General features: G+C 34.5%; 2 long non-coding RNA genes across 2 annotated transcripts; both read left to right on the forward strand.

Annotated features, from left to right (window-relative positions):
- The first annotated feature begins 4,422 nt into the window (after nt 1–4,422).
- Nucleotides 4,423–6,809, forward strand: LOC107153761. The gene is made up of 3 exons (XR_001504949.2): nt 4,423–4,499; nt 6,633–6,655; nt 6,751–6,809. It is a non-coding gene; the product is annotated as an uncharacterized LOC107153761 (long non-coding RNA).
- A 4,100-nt stretch (nt 6,810–10,909) lies between these two features.
- LOC107153762 lies at nt 10,910–18,129 on the forward strand. The gene is made up of 3 exons (XR_001504950.2): nt 10,910–10,973; nt 13,483–13,619; nt 18,094–18,129. It is a non-coding gene; the product is annotated as an uncharacterized LOC107153762 (long non-coding RNA).
- The last annotated feature ends 333 nt before the right edge of the window (nt 18,130–18,462 follow it).

Below are 18,462 nucleotides of genomic sequence, written 5' to 3' on the forward strand. Positions count from 1 at the left end.
ATGTGTATGTGTATGTATGTATATATGTATGTGTGTGTGTGTATATATATATATATATATATATATATATATATATATATATATATAATGTCAGTTTTCTTCTACTATACTTTCTATCCTCACATCCCCTCCCTTCCCTTTACTTTCCTCTATCTAATCTAAGGTAAATCTATTCTTCTCTAGTGCCACATCCCCCTTATTGTGAATTAACATCTGCATATTAGAGAAAACATTTGACCTTTTTTTGTGATTTAGTTTATATTGCTTAGCATGATATTCTCCAACTCCACCATTGTCTGGCAAATGCCATAATTTCATTCTTCTTTAAAGCTTAGTGATATTCCATTGAACATACATACCACATTTTCTTTATCCATTCATCTATTGCACGGCACCTAGGTTTGTTCCATTGTTTAGCTATTGTGAATTACTATTCTGAAGTAGAACATAGTAAACAGTGTGGATCTTCATGTTTCTATGGTATTTTAAAATTTTGTTTCTGAGAACTTTCCACATGTCTTGAGTGGTGAATCTTTGACACGCTTGTGTGCACTGATGTGAAGACATCTAGTGTCTCCCCAAGAGGTTCTTTGAAGTTTTGGATGAGTAAAAATACTTCTTTCAGAAGTCAGTATTTGCTGGAGACATTGAGAACTTCTGTAATCACAGTTACTTGGGGGATAATTGCAGTTTCTGGCCAGCCTGGGTACTTCAGAGAGGCAGGATCTCAAAATAATATAGAAGGTCTAGGGATGAAATTCAGTGCCAGAATATTTGCCAGATACGCGTAAGCCTTGAGTTCAATTCCACAACAACCCCAACCCAAATAATGGCAATATAAATTACAATCTAAACATGCAGCTAAAATTTAAGCTTAATTTAAATGCATATTTGGGAAAATATAAGTAAGTTATTTAATTAGAGGTATTTATTTAATTTTGATAGAATTCCCTCTTTAAAAGAAGCAGTCTAGTAGTTTATGAAAAACTATACATTTGTCAGCAGAACCACACTTAGATGTGACACTAGAGGAAGGCCAAAAAGCTCTTGATGGTAAAGAGAAGAAAAAGGCAAAGGTATGTAAACCTGTGACTTTAACTTCCTTGTTTCCTATATTTTTCCTTGCTTTGATAATGAAGAGTCAGCCAAATGAAACTAGTTTTCATAATAGAATCTGATACTTAAGTCTGAACTTAAACATTTAACTGGTTATGAATTTACAAATAGTATAAGAAACCACGATAACAGAAAGTTTTACTTCTGATGATTACTTGTGCTTCCTTTTGGATAATCTCCTTATATTATCAATGAAATAACATTAAATATAAAACTTATTAACAACTAGTTGAAATTTTGAACAAATATACCAGCCATGGTCACTGAACACTACCATGTGAAAGGCTTTTCATTCCCAGTGACTCAAAGATTTCATTGAACCTTGACTTCAGTGTCAGTGTCAAGGTAGAGCAGAGACTCTTTATAGACACATAACTGCCATCATGGATATTACATTCCAGATTGTACTTTGCTGTTAGGGAACTTATAATAACATCCCAGCTCATTTCCTTTCCATGTAGAAAATCAGTAATAATTATTAAGGACCTATTAGTGAATGGGAGTATACCATGTAGTTTGGGGGCAACTCTGAAATTTTGGAGGTGTGTATTGCCCTGTTTTCTCTCATAAGCTGTATTGCTATGATGAGGTTTGTGTATGAATTTGGATTGATTTCTCTTCCAAGATATAGGTTGGGTCATTTTACTGAAGCAATTTCTCTGTGGAACCTGACATTGGCAGGGGTTATAACATCTCAGTGTCAAAGCCCCACTTAGATTGACCAGAGTGCTAGGTTTACCCATCAACAACTGTTCAAAAGTAGAGAATAATTACCAGCAACAACTCCAACTTAGAAAAAAAAAATCAACTACTAATGAAATACTTATACAAAGTGATCTCCATGCCTCAACTCACAGAAGATAAAAACTATTTTAGATTTCAATGTGCTGATAGAATTCACATAAATGTGTCTGTGCCTAGGAATTATAATTTTAGAATCCAATAACTTTAGGGGATTCTTGTAAGGAAATGTAGTTCTGCTTGTTCCTTCTGAGCTCAAGTTCAGATAGAACAATCCTGGTGGTGAAATATGAAGACAGATCTCCTCTCCCACCCTCAAAGGATGCTGATGGAAAGTTTTCATTTACAGAGGAATAGTCATGCTTGTACTTATTTATGTACCCAAGGATGTGAGTCTGGGAAAAACTGGGGCTGACTGACAAAGCCTGCCACAACACGGAGCCTGGGGACTGATCTGTATTGCAGTCCCCACTTCTGGAATCCTTTTAGCAAGTGTGCTCAGGAGTATGCAAGTCTCAAGTCCCTGTAGGGTTTCCTCCCTCTCTCTCTCTCTCTGAGTAGGACAAAGTTGGCTTCCTTGCACATCTGTGCTTGGGTAGAGTACTGCAGGAATGAAGCTTTCCACCAGACCCACTCCTAGAAACTTCTCTCTCTTGAAAGCATAGAAAGCTGTTTTCCCTGTCACTAAACTGAAAGCACCAATTTGCAATGGGCAGTGGCCCCACTGCTCTGCACTCCATAGACTGGCCAACTAGCTTACCAAAACTCTTACTGTCCTTACACCCTAGTCATTCTCTCTTCTATGGTCATAGAGATGGCTGCTTTGTGTTGGAGATGCAAGTGTTCTTGAACTCTGACACAGACAGGCTCAGCTAAAGAGCATTTCTAACTAGGTTTCCCTCTCTGGGATCCATTAGAGACCCAAAGGACATCTCTGAACCAATGTCAGTTGGTGGAACTGAGGAATTACCTCCAGGTGCCTCGAAATTTAAATGTGTCCATAATTGAGATATCTGCTCACCTGTGTGAACAATGATTCTTACCAGATGATTATCTGACCATAGCTACAAACATCACATTGAAATGAAAGACCTTGTCTTTTTTTCCTTAGGTAGACAATATGTGCATTTTTTCAGCTGCTCAGAGCTCCCAGCACATGTGCACCTTAGGTTCTCTCCTAAAACCCAGCATGACTCTTGTGGATACCTCATGACACAGTGAATTCATGTCAGAGTTGAGTCTTGGAGTCAAAATAGAAAGTTTGTGATTTCTGATGTCTCATGAAGAAATCTGAGAATAGGAGCCCTAGTGAATGAAGTCTCCTAGGCAGGCACTCTGAGAAGCTGCAGGAAAGAATCCCAGTACACTTATCTTCCCTTGACACATCAGGCAGAATCCAAGTCTCTCCTTTGCTGAAAATGATTGGTTGACTGTACTGGATTTGGCTTTTGTTGGGATTGCTGAGATTCTCCCATTGAGCTCACCAGAGTGCAGCTTTCCTTTTCAACTCAGCCAGGTTTTGCCTGGCACTGCTGCAGTCCATTTGTTTTAGGAATGCCTTTGTTATTCACTGGCTCACTCTAATTGCACTCCAGTTATCCCATAGCCACAGTATATCTTGGTATAGCTGCACACCACTCAGGTATCAGTCTGTAAGCTTTGTGTCTGTCTTTGTACCTCTTTCCTTCTTTGGAGAACTTTTTTAAAAAATATTTTTTAGTTGTAGATTGACACGATACCTTTATTTTATTTATTTACTTTTATGTGGGACTGAGGATCAGGCCCAGTACCTCACATGTGCCAGGCAAGTGCTCTATCACTGAGCCACAACCCCAGCCCTCCTTGGTAATCGTTTTATTTTTCTTCCTTAACTGGAAATCATTCCATGCTCAACCTGATGGTTATGTACTGTTGGGTAAGGGAATAGATAGAAACCTATTCCTTAGTACTTTGCCATTTTTTCAAATAATTTTTTTATCAGGAAAAATTTTAACAAAAGATAACTAGACTTTGTAAACTCTTGCTGATCTAAAAGAAGCAACAGCCATACTTTATTATTTCTTTTTAATATAACATAATACAGACTCTTTTATCAAAACCAGTTTCTTATTCACACACTAAAATAAATCAGTCACTGGAATGATTTCAATATTCAATGCTGAATAATAGCATGTGTATTTGTAAAAAATTTTTTAAATCAGTTTTTATTAAATATCCTCTTTTGGTGGGAAATGAAATGTTGGATCAGGTACACTGAAGTTTGTTTCTTGTGGGAATATGCACATCATCTATTGTATTGTCAGTGAATATGTCTCTTTGTGCTTCCTTCTGGATTTACAGTGTCAGTTTCCATATGGAGATAAAAGTTCAGCTTAATCTGGAGAGTGTATATGAGGTTCTGGTTTGAAATATTTCAATTTTCATTAGGCAATTGTCTAATTTTTACTCATTAATCTCAAAACTATAAATTTCAGTGTCTTATTAGATTGTGATTAGAAATCTTTATGCCACTCATTATTGATATTCACTTTACCAGGGTTGTTTTGGGAGTCTTCTGAAGATGTTTCATATTCATTCATCTGAAAACTTATCTGGTGATACAAATCAAAGAGAAAGACACAAAGTAAAAGAACATATAGAAGGTAAGAATTATATTTGAAAATAATTCATGAGATGAGATGTTTGTTTTCAACCTGACCACCAGTATATTCTAATAGTTGAAGAAATGTATTATTGCAATTGTATTGAGGAAAAAACAGTGAGAAGTTAAGTTTAATAGCATCAATTTGCCTGAGAGATAGGGGGATTTTTGATACTTTTGCTGTCTTTCTTACTGTTGCAAAACCATTGAATTGATTCTGATCACACAGAGCAATATTTTATTTACCATAACTACATATAAACTCATATAGTCTGCTATGTATGTATATGATTTAACATAATCATCTAAAATGTTACTACTTCCTAGGACAGAAAATAGCAGAGAGAAGCAGAATGAGAAAGAGAAAAAAACAGATTGTTTTTGGTTGGGGTGAATGCAAAGTCATCATTTGTTCAAATGTCTACTGAAAAGTGTGATTTATATACAGCTTACAACAGGGATGTGAACAGGAGGAGCTTGGGGCTACCTCCCAATAGGAAATTGAGGTAGAGAACTTGAAAATGAATCTGTATAGTCCAAGAATCTCAACATTTAATGAATCATCTTCTGGGGACAATGTCTAGAATGCACATTCAAATTCAGCAGTTCTTTGATTCTACCTTTCTAATAAAATCAAAGGTGATTCCCATGTTCCTGCTCCCTAGACCACATACTGGTTCTTGTGGGAATATGCACATCATCTATTGTATTGTCAGTGAATATGTCAATTTTTTAGCAAGGGAATGAACCTCTCTTGAGAAATGTCAGTGAAGACCATTGGATCATAGTTCAGGCTATAACTAGATCATAGGGAAACATCAATCTTGTTTATAATCTGAGTATGTCTCTTGACAGGTAAGAAAGAAGCAGAAATTAAGAAACTGAGAGAATGAATTTCATTTGGCTTCAGTATATTTATATCAGTAAAAATGAGATTTTAGTGGTCCTGAGTTTATTGGAAGATGTAGGGCTGCTAATATTGTGTAATCTACAGCTCTTCATTTCTCCTCTTCTTAACAACCAGGCATTGGGAATGGGTGTTGCATCGTGTATTTGTTCACATGAGATATATATCATTTTAGAAACATTGGTTATCTTATTAAAGAGACCTTATTTTTTTCATTTAGGGGAGTGATGGTACTATGAATTGACCCCATAGCCTTGGGCCCGCTATGGTTACACTCTTTTGTGAGTGACATTCTCATTGTTAGATAGCTAATTTTCTGATAAGATCCTTTAAAGACTAACATGATATATCAAAAGAGATTAGGTTTTTTAGCAGAAGACTCTGTAGAGTTAATTCCTTGAACACAATAATTTTCATTTTAAACATAATGAATCATAATTTGAATCATAATTTTTCTTGATATGTGATAACTCTGTGACACATGATTTCTTCTTTTCAATTACAACATTTTAGTACTTTAAGCTTATTATATTTATTTCTTAGATGTGCTTCCTATGTCTTCTCTCATGAGTGGATCAACAAATGATAACATGGCTAAACCAGAGGAAATAAGAATTATCAGTGTACCTGTGTCTCCCATAGGTATGGAAAAACAAGAATATTTTCATTAGCTGTCATTCTAAAAGTATGTCTGAGCTGACCAGTGCAGAGAACTTCTTTTAATGAGCAACAAATTGTACAATTCCCTGGACCCTTATGACAACTTTGTACGACTAAACTTGTAGAATAAATGGAGGGATATGACACACAAATATAATGTGATGGATTAAATAATTTTTAAAATTATATTAAAGATACACACTGTTACATTCTGAAATCAACTTTCATATTTAGCCTGTCAAGGTCCTGCTTTTGTCCTCTGATTAGAGGTCATGTTTCTCTCCATCAGGCTACGTGTTTAGGATGGTAAATACACATTCCTAATTTATTTTGGTCATTGGAAACATAATCTCACTTTTGGAAACTTAACTATATATTCCTGGTGTTCTTCAGTACATTTCGGTCATGTGACTCTACCAACCCCCAAAAGGAGACACACCCAAAAGTATAATAGTCATTATCAAAGCTAAGCACAGTGATTCAGCTCCATACTAATTCAGCAGGAATGGATGAGTGGTTTTTGTCCTATTTTAATGTTTAGTGATATATGTCCCTTTTGCTTTTCAGTGTCTCAAGAGAAATTTCCTAAGGTAAAGGTAATTCTATTTTTATTTGTATCTTGAATTAGTAATTGCACATGGTATGAAGAATGTAATATTTATTTTCCTTTTCCAAACACATCCAGCCTACCACTACCATGAAAGATTCTTTTCCAAATGAAGCAGTAGGGATCAAGGCCGTAAGAACACTCAAAACTGGTAAACTTCACAGTACAAATTCTCTAAAATGAATTATATTAAAACTTGTGAATTAGTATGCTCTTCCTATTCCTAATTCTTTTTTCCCCACATTTGAAATGATGATTTTGAACAACCATGGCCAGTGTCAATCTTGGCACCCATGATAAAAAGTAGATATTAATAAGCATAAGAAAGATTTTTAAGTTGTAACATTTATCTCAAATATTTCTATGTTTTAAGCTCTGTGATTGGAGTCACTATACTTTTTAGGGCTTCACAGAGGTGGATTATCGGGCCATAATTTTTTCCCCCATATTGAAATATTTTTACTGGAGTGTGGTAGGCAGTGAGACCTAGTATAATCCCAGCTTCTTATGAGATTGAGGCAGGAGTTCAATGCCAGTCTGGGAAATAGGAAAACTCATCTTTTCAAATAATTGATTTTATTTCCAGTATGACATCCATTCTATTGAGAAATTTCATTGAAGGTGTTGTATATTGTGTCACACTTTATATGATGCCCATAATACTCATGTGATCAGGACTGTACTTAGAAAATCAAACAATATATTTATATATCTATTTAATTTTCTGAGACCTTTAGAATTGTATTGTATTTTATAGAGAACAATTATTCACATCATTGAATAGTGACCACAAGTGATAAACTCAAAGTTACTTATGTGTACCACTGATGTTTTTCCTCTCATTTTTGTCACTATTTCATTGTTGTTGTTGTTGTTGTTTCCTATGGTGGGGATTGAATCCCATTTATTTTTCAAACTAAACATCTCTTTGCCACTAAGATTCACCACCAGTCTTCTATCCTTTTTTTTAATTGGCTGTTTTTATTTTTTCATAAATTAGGATTCATTTGGACACAATTATGAAATTATGGAATATTTGTTGCTCTAGTTTGGATCCCAGTATTTTACTTTTCCTTCTTGACTTTCTTCCCTGTTCCTAGGTCTTCTTTTTCCCCTCTATTCTATTGTTTTGTGTATTTATGTGTTTATCTTTTCTATTTATTTATTTGTGGTACTAGGGATTGCCACATTCCCAACATTTTTTTATTTTTTTATTTTGAGACAGAATCTCATGAGGTTGCTTATACTTTCAATAAGTTGCTCAGGCTGGTTTCAAAAGTGCCATCCTTCCACTTCCTATTCCTGAGCCACTGGGATGACAGGCATGCACTAACATACCTGATTATGTTTTTTTTTTTTTTTATATTAGAGTCTTGCAAATATACATAATGGTTAGATTCCCTGTAGTATATTCATATATGGGCATGAGAAACATATCAGATTCATTCTGGTTTTCTTCCCTTATCCCATCTTTTCTCCCCTACCCCCAGCCTCCTTCATCTAATCCATGAATCTTTCTTCTACTTTAATGGAATCCTCCTCCCACACACACACCTTTTTCCTTTCTTTCTCACTTTCCCTTTTTTTCCTATTATTTTGGACTTGCTTTCACATGTCAGAGAAAATTTTTGAGCTTTGACTTTTCAAACCTAGTTTATTTCACCTAGCATGATAGTCTCCAGTTCCATCTACTTACCAGAAAATGCCATAATTTTATTCTTCTTTATGGCTTACTAATACTCTGTTATGGCTTACTAATACTCTGTTATGTTATGTATGTCTAAACATACATTTTCTTTAGGAATAACCCAATCAGCTAATGGGCAAAAATGGGATCAAACATATACTTCTCAAATGAAGACATTTAAGTGGCCAACAAATATATGAACACATGCTCAACATCTCTAGCAATCAGGCAGATGCAAGTCAAAATTTCACTGAGATTTCATCTCACTTCTGATAAAATTGACATCATCAAGCATACAAATAATGATAAGTTTGGGGAAGGATATGGGGGGGAGGTATACTCAAACATTATTGTTGGAATTGAAATTAGCGCAGCCTCTCCTGAAACTATGAAGATTTCTCAAAAAACACTATGAATGGCATATGATCCAGCTTCCCACTCTTTGGAATATATCCAAAAGATCTAAATTCAGCACACCATAGGGAAATAGGCTCACAGTGTTTACAGCAGCACAGTTTGTAATAGCCAAGCTATGGGGAATAAACCAAGGTAACCTTCAAGAGATGAATGTGAAGGAAATGTGATATATATACACAACTGGGGAGCACTGGGCTGGATTCCTGGTCCACCAGGACCCCAAGACTGCTGGAGTGGAACATGTGTCCCTCCTTCTTTGGTGATGAGCTGACTCTATGAGTCACCATCATGAAAGGGCTTCTAGGCCTGGCCACTGACAGGGTTCATTCTGAGAAGCCACTTGGGGCCAGGGGATCACAACACAAATGTAGCCTGCTCCCTGGGCTTGTGGGGTATGCACACAACACAATGTCACCATAATTAGGGGATCCTGGGCCAGTTCAAAGGGCATTTCATTCCAAGCTCTATTAATATTCATGAGCAGAGTCTCATTTTCCACAGACTTTGATTTGTACTTCTTTTAATTTAGTGAAACATAATCTTCCTGGGGGCTGAAAATGTAGGATCCTTTTGTGATTCTGAGGATGTTTCCTCCATTTAGACCCCTGTCATCTTTATTTTGCTCTATTATCTTATACTTATTTATCTCCCTCCATGTATGCTTATACACCTCATTTCCACCCTGCCCACAACATTAGAGTGATTTTGTTCTGATGCATATATACCTGTGAACGAACCACTCTTGAGAATACTCATGTCAATCACCTTAAACTTACCTAGAAAATGTTGATAGAATGAGTTCTGTTCAACTATTTTTATCCTTTTCTTCATTTTTCCCTATCCTCTGCCATTCCTCCTCACCATCCCAACATTTTAGACAAACACAGACCCTACTTAAGAGGTGCCACCCTCTCTTGTAATGGCTTTCATATTCTCATCCTTTATTTCTCTCTGGCTAGTATGCTAATACTTTACCTCTCAGCTTAGACTAATTCAAGCAAAATCATCCCATACACCATTTATCTACATTCGCATTTACCAGGGACTCAAAGTATAATTAGGGGTCAGAGAAATAAAGGCTGAGTACACAAAGGTGACTGAAAAGATTTTCTCCTGTTCACAAGTACAAGAAATTTACATGTAGAGAAATTATTTACAATTTCAGCCATAAATGTGTAGAAAAATGCTGAAGTATGCCCTATGCAAAGAAACTTTTTTTTTTTTTTAAGAGAACAACAGCCCAAATCAAGGAACAATTCAGAGAACACCACATCTTTAGAAAAGAAATTTGTCAGAAGTGTGGACAAACAAAAGGGGCAGAGTGTTCATAGTAGAGGAGTAAAAAAGTACCAAGTACTTTTGAAACCATTAAAGATGCACAGGGCCTGATTAAAACTTACTATTAGGAAGTAGAGAATAATGTAGTGTGTGGATTTTTATGTTTCTATGCTGAGGATTTGTCATTTTATGTTCAGTGGGTGAATTTGTAGGTGAATTTTGGGGGTATTTGTTTGTACTGAAGCTTACAACATCCAGTTCTCCCCAAGTGGTTTGTTGAAGTTTGGGGTTAGTTGAAGTATTTTCTGAAGAAGTCAAGTCTCACTGGTTCAGCAGAGCACATCTCTATAGACCCAAGTGTTCAGGTGGCTGAAGCCTGGTGGACAGCTGGTGTCAGGCTATTCTGGGCACATCAGTGAGACCCCCATCTCAAAAGAAAATCAAAAGTACTAAAGCAGGTGAGTCTCAGCAGTTGAGAGTATGCTAAGAATGCAGTGGAATAAATGTGACATAGTTTTCCTGTGTAAATATGTGAAACACCATGGTGAATCTCACCATTGTGTACATCCACAAAAATGGCATCCTGATTAGAATAAGATATAGCCCATATGATTATATAATAATACTAAAATAAATCTGCCTATCAAAAAAAAGTATGCACAAGGCATTGGTTTTAGTACAAAGTACCACATTATTAATAATAATTATGCAAGTAATGTTTAAATTGAATTTCTAATTGATAAAATAAATGTTATTGTTATTATTAGTACTAGGCACTTTCATTTTACTCTGTGATTGTTCTTCTAACTGTTTAAGTAGTGTAAATAGACAAATAACATTTGTTGGCAGAACCATCTTTAAAAGTGAAAACAGAAGAAAGAAAAATGTGCTTGATGACCCTGAAAATAAGCAGCCACAGGTATGCAGTCATGTAAATTTCAAACCCATCTTTCATGCTATTTTCCTTGCTTTAACAATTTAGATTAATCTAAACCAAATTGTCTTTCTGAATAGTCTTTTAGTATCCTAATATAAATAAAAATTATAAAATATTGAAGGAAGAAATTGATTCTTAAGGTAGCCATACTGTCAAAAATTCAATACAATTCAATGCAAACCCCATGAAAACACCATTCATGTTTTTCACAGAACTAGAAAAAAACAGATCTAAAATTCATTTAGAAGAAAAAAGGACTCAAAATGGCCAAAGCAATTCCAAGTTAAAGAAGCAATGCTGGAGGCATCACAATACCTGACTTCGAATTACACTACAGAGCTATAGTTAACAAAAAATGATTGTATTGGCATAAAAAAGACACATAGATGAATGGTACAGAGGAGAAGACAGAGACAAACCCACATCCATGCAGACATCTGATCCTTGACACAGAGAAAAGACAGCCTTTTAAACAAAAGGTACTGGGAAAACTGTTTTTCCAAGTGTAGAACAATGTGACTAGTAACTTGTCTCATAGCCTCTCCTCCAGATAACCTCAATAGTGGATCAAAGACCTAGGAATCAGAACAAAACCTATGTAACTTCTGAAAGAGAATATCAGGTCAACACTCCAACGTTTAGGCACATGCAACTGCTTTCTCACTAGGACCCCTAAAGCTCATAAAATAATGCCCAGAATTAATCAAGGGGATGCCCTCAAATCAAAAAGATTCTGCACAGCAAAGAAAACAATAAGGAATGTGAAAGAGAACCTACAGAATGGGAGAAAATCTTTGCTAGCTACTCTTCTGACAGAGGATTAATACCTAGAATATAGAAAAAAAAAAACCTCTAAAAGAATTTACTCCACAAAATAGAAGAGCCCAATTAATAAATGGCCAATGAATTAAACAGACACTTCTCAAAAGAAGAAATAAAATGGCTGACAAATATATGAACAAATGCCCAACATAGTAATAAGGGAAATGCAAATCAAAACTACACTGAGATTTTATTTCATACCAGTCATAATGGCAGCTGTCAATAATATAAATAATAATAAATGCTGGAGAGGATGTGGAGAAAAAGGAACACTTTATTTTGGGGGGAGATTGTAAATTACTACAACCTTTATAATATCAGTATGGAAGCTTCTCCAAAGAATAAGAACAGAATCACCACATAACAAAGCCATACCACTCCTAGGTTTATATCCTAAAGGAACAAAAAGATCATACTGTACTGATGAGCACAAGTCGCAATGGTTCACACTTTGGAAACAGCATAGCGATCTGCCACACACACATACTACAAAAATTAATATGGAGGCTAGGCCTGGAGCCACCATATGACACAGCTATACTACTCCTCAGTATTTTTTCTAAAGAATTAAAATCACCATACTACAGTGATGCATACATGCCATGTTTATAGCAACATAATTCATAATAATCAAACATGGAACCAGCGTATGTTTCCATCAGTGGATGAATGGGTGAAGAGAATGTGGTGTACATACACAATGGCATTTTATTCAGCCATAAAGACAAATAAAATCATGTCATTTGCAGGAAATTTAATGAACTAGTGACCATTATGTTAAGTGAAATAAGTTACACTCAGAAAATCAAGGGGTATATTTTTGCTCTCATATGTGAAAGCTAGAAAGAAAAAAAGAAAAGAAAAGTGAGGGGAAAATCTCATGGACATTAAAGAGAGATCCTTAGATTACAGGAAAAAGGTAGGTGAGGAGAGAGAGGAGAAGTGCTGGGGAGCAATACTGGTCAGATTATATTGTTATATTTGGCACATGTTATGATTATGTAACAAATCCCATCATTATATACAACTATATTACACCAATAAAAAGTGTGGGAAAAAATCAAAGTGGAAGAGACTTTCCAATTTCCCATGAATACATTAGTTTTACTCTCACATCGATAATGGGGCTAATTGCTAATATATGCAGCTATAGTTATGGAAAGTGAAATCTGTATTTGAGTGAGCTCCTTCACTCTTGATATCCCAGAATCCAAATGAGAAAAGAACATCCAATGACAATGGGAGAGAAAATGCTCAATGCAACAAGGGGAAATCTTCCTACTGTTACTGAGGCCCACAATGCCACATCCCTAATCCTGGCTGTTTAATGTAAAATCCAAGGAGTAAATATTGAACAGAGCACATCTTGTATCAACTTTTAACTTCTTCCAGTTATACAGGGTATGCAAATATTAGGTAGCAAAGAATTGACAAAAATAAAAGCACAGAATGAAAAATTGTTATTTTTGGAGTTTTGGAAAAAGTTGTTTGTTCAACTCAAACAGAAATGACTAAAATACAATGACATTGTATAAAATTAAAAACCAAAAAGATTATTATTAACTAATGTCTTGACAACCAAACTGAGTCGATTAATGAAATCAGTGATGAGAACAAAACTAATTCTTCTTACTGAAAAGTAACTATTATCCTTGGTCTTTCATTAAAGGTGGAAATAACAAGGAAGAAGTATAAAATTAATCAGATGGAAGTGTTACAAATCCTGCATCATAGTGAGGAGGACACTGATAACAATGGTGATGAATTCATTGAACAAAGGAAGAACAGAAATGCTGATCACCAATGGTATTTTCTTAATAAAAATGAAGAACATAATGGGTAAGGCAAAGGCAATACTCCCAGTGGTAAATTAACCATTAGATGCCATTTTTCATATATATATAGACACATTTATTTTAAAATGATAACCAAGTTTGGCAATTATGAGGGTAAATACATTCTCATGTCCTATTGATAAATGAAATTTGTCAGTACTTTTGGAAGGGTGATTTACTAACATGCACCAAAATTTCAAATATTATTCTATAAATCTACAAGCTTCACTTCTGTTACTTATCTTTCTGGAACAGGAAAACATGATTTACAAATGTACATAAACACATTTGTGAAAGACATGTATTCTATATCATACAAAATGTACAAAGGTGAATATATCTGATATATGCAATGTGTCCATTGAAGACATGCAATGCATATGCTGAGAACATTAATGGAAACAGCATATATTAAAGGAAAATAATTACAGAAAAATTAATGAAATAGTGACCATTATGTTAAGTGAAATAAGTTATGTTAAGGGAATTCAGTGTGGCATTGTCATATCAAATAGGGGTTAGTTTAAATTGTCTTCAATAAGGAAAGAGTTAAATTGTCATATCTGTAAAATAATAAACCACACAAGCACTTAAAATGAAATTAGGTCTCTAGTGTACAGTTTATTTCACAAGTAAAGTATATTTAAGGCATTTATTTTAATGACACTTCGTAATCACAGTTTTGTTTCTATACTCACTTTGAGTTACAAAAGGAAGATGCCTGCTGCACTGGCACTCTGCCTTGTTATAGTAGTGCTACTCACCAGTAGATTTGGGGCACCTATTCCCAATGCCCATGTGCTCAAATAATGAATCGTCAGATTAATCTGAATATTGTGAATGCATTGCACATGGGGGTCAATGTTTCATTAATACTTTATTATATTGGGTAAAATCTATTAAAACTTCCATCAAATCTTCAATATACTGAAATAGGAGTTGGCAAATTTTTTCTGCAAACAGTAAATATTTTAGTCTTTGTGGACAAGAGTGTCTTTGTGATTGTAGTCTGAAACACCTTATAGTCACTACTGGATGAGTATGGAGTGCATTTCACTGAAACTTTGTTTGATAAGAGGATGGAAATATGCTTATGGGAAGTATTTGTTCAGCATGCCCTTGACTCTGGGTTCTATCTGCAGCACCACAAAAATAAAAACAAAACAAAAGAGCTTTCTTTAGAAAAATATACAAAATGATGGATTTGGCCCACAAGCACTAATTTGTTGACTTTCGTGCTAAATTCAAGATTAGCTAATGAAATGAATCTTTCTTGTAAAGGTCAATTGCATCTTTGCCATTATCTTTTTTAAAGATAATATATTGGAGCATGCATCCCATCATATTTTTCAACAGTGACTTAATGTACAACTTAAAATGTTTGAGTTTATACATTAAATTTTGCTATCTTTTTATTGCTATTATATTTTATTACTGTATATTAAATATGTATATTAATATACATAATAACTTTGTATTTGCATACTACAAAATATCCTAGAAATAGAAGGTTTGCTTTAAGCAAGAATTAGTGCCCTTGAAATATTTTGTCTTTTTCTGTGGTGATTATCTATCTATATGAGCAAATGGTAATCAGTTTATATTTAAATTATAATATATAAAATATTTTAAGGGTTATTTTAGTTTAGATTATAGTTTTATGAACTAATGATTTAATAACTTAATGTGTCTTGGTGGCACATATGTAATTGAAAAAAATTAATGCGTCACAAATATACTGTGAAATCATTATGTGAGGATTGAAAAATGCAGTTAAATTAAATAGTTAATAGCCAACTATGCCACTTAGCTAGGAGGTTATAGAAAGAAGTATCTGTACTCATTGAGCTACATTCCTTTTCCCTTTGTTTATTTTTTTCTATATTATTTGTTCTCTGTAATTCCAGGAATAGAGCCCAGGACTTTGAGCATACTAGGCAAGCCTTCTACCATTGTGCTACATCCCCAGACCTCCATTCGTGTTTGAACTCCAATATTTTCACCCAGCCTTTCCTCCAAAATTGTTTTTCCCAATTTTACCTCCAATTTTCCCTTGCATATATCTAGAAACAATTTCTTCTATACAACCTTACTTACCCTATTAGCAGTATTGGACCCCTTGGAAACCTCCTCTAGCACACTTTTTTCACCTGACTTTCAGGATGTGACTCATCCCCCTGGGTTTCCTCCCACCTTTTGTAACCCTGCAGCCTATCCTGTTTTTTTGTGTCTCTAAATAGTCAGCTAATGGGTCTCCTTGTCTCTTTGTAAATTCTCTTTCCATTGATTCTTATCACAGTGGACTAGTTAGAACATTCTAGTGGTCCCCATTTCACTTGGAATCAATGTAAATTCTCTTCCTAATATGTACCAGATATGCCATTCTTCTCACCACACCAAGCCCACTGCCACAAAGGCTCCACATCCTCTGCAGTGGCTTTGGCTAGGACAGAGAAGATTGAGCCAGGATGGTTGCTGCTACCATCAGGTCATCCAGGCATGAGGAGAGGCGAGTGCTTGGTCCCTCACATCCTGGTTGAGTCAGTGGGCAGTTTTAGTGGGAGCTCCAAGTGTCTGCCAGGCAGAGACCAAGGCTGTCCCACTGGTCCCCCAGCTCATCCTCTGGCTTGTTGCCTGAGGAGCCCAGAGGGCTTGGGTGAGCTTACTGGGCTCCACTTCTCATCAAGTTAATACTTTTTGTGTAAAGAAGAGAGAATAATGTAGTTTAGGACAGAGGAAGGGAATGCTCAGCAATATCAATGCTGCTGACAGTTTGACAAAGATGGAAACAAATGACTTTAACATGGAATAGTTTCAATACATTGTCACCATGAAACCCGGACTTCAAATGATAATTGTAGGAAATTCCTTAGAGAATTTTTCTAGGAAAAATGGAAAAGTGAACAATGACAAAAGAAGAGTCAAATTAGAGAATTAAAAAAAAATTACAAGATTTCAGTGTATTTCATATGCCCTTAGAAATGACTCATTAGAGGACAGGATTATTCAGTTAACTGAGTTTGCATATCCAATATTAGAAAGCTTCATAGGGTTCCATTGAAGATTTATAGTAAATTGTCTTATAAATGTTTATGAATTATCTATACAATTCAATTATAGAATTGTAAATTCTAATGGTCCGTAGAATTTCTATTTACTTGTACATATTCTATAGTAAGGGTGGTTATTCATTGAGTTTTGGTTCAGATATTGGATATCCTAATGTAATTGAACATGCAAATGATGACCCAAAATTTCAACTATCATAGATAGATTTTTAAAAACTAATGTAGTAGAGAACATCCAAATATCAGGTCATATTCAAGACAGTGTAATCATGTCTTCTCGCTTGACAGTATCATCAGGCATCGCTATGATTTTTTTTTATAGTACTCTAAAATATCATGGGTATCAAAATAGTAAGTACTTAGAATCTGTGTGTTGTGTTTGTGTACAATACAAAAGTAAAATATTGACCAAAGAGTTCAGATTATTCCTTTTGGATTATGAAGTTTTAAAGTATCAGAACTTTGTTTCCCTGTTCCAACAACACAATTGAATATGCATTATGTGCTCTCTTAATTGCATGCTTGAGTAAATCATTGATAAGATGAATGATGCACAATGATGAATTTGATGAAAAAAAATAAACCTTTAATTTATTGAAACTAGATTTCCAAAACTGCCAAGGTATATAGTCATTTTATATTTTAAATAATGGCAAAATAGAGAAATTATTATTTACAATTATATCCAGATATAGAGTGACAATATAGATTGGTCTTTTATTATATTTTTTTCAAAACTTGATGAGGAATATTGCTTTCATAATTTGCCACTAACCAGATGCATGGATTTTGGGAAATTATTTGGCCTTTCTTTGACTAGTTTCGTTTTTTATAAAATACCTAATGTTATCTACTTCAGAGGATTGTCGGAAGAATGAGAATTATTCCAAGTTTGGCATATGTACATTGCTTAAAATTATGTACAGTCATTTCACTGTATGTCCTGAAGCAAGAATCTATAATTAATGCAACAGGGTTCCCCTCCTACAAGGATTTAAGTCATCTTTTACAAATGGGGTTTAGTAAGTTGTATGAGTTTTATTTTTTGAAAATGACAATAACAAAACACTATCACATTTCTATCAAATAAGGCAAGTGCTATTATTCATTTTGCTTTTACTGTCAGAAGGTGTGATCTAAATTTAATTATTTGTTTTGAGACTATTAGTAGTAGTGCTCTTGATTTATTAATGCTATTCTTTTTGTTTACACTTGAATCCCCATTGTGGAAACTGATCATAAAATTTATGGGTACAAGAAGTAAATTAAAAATATAGAGAATTTATGTATAAAAAATAATAGTCTTATTGCATTTTACATATTTGGTGTTTGTCTGAAAGAATATTATGTGTTTCATTCTTTCTTTTTCTCTTTTAGGCACACAGAAAAAACATCTAATGAAAAGAGCAAGGTATTATTACAAATAACACAAGATAATATTTTATTGATAAAGTGCATTATGAAAGTCAAAGTGATACAGTACAAAAATATAAATTAAAAATATATTGTAAAAGGCAAAGTGAAAGAATAGAAAATTTTTTTGTTACGTACAGACTTTGAAAATGAGTAAGATAAAATAACCATTGATAAAGGTTTTCTTTTGACAGAAATCAGTTCTTTGAAAAACTATCTGTGGTAAATTATTGTCACCTGTATGTATTGAGTGTATGTTATATGTATTTGGGGTACATTTTGATATTGGATTTTGTTTTATGGGTCAAAAAAGAAATATTATGAAAGAACTTG

The sequence above is a fragment of the Marmota marmota genome, unplaced genomic scaffold (genome assembly GCF_001458135.2).
Source record: "Marmota marmota marmota unplaced genomic scaffold, marMar, whole genome shotgun sequence".
Lineage (NCBI taxonomy): Eukaryota > Metazoa > Chordata > Mammalia > Rodentia > Sciuridae > Marmota > Marmota marmota.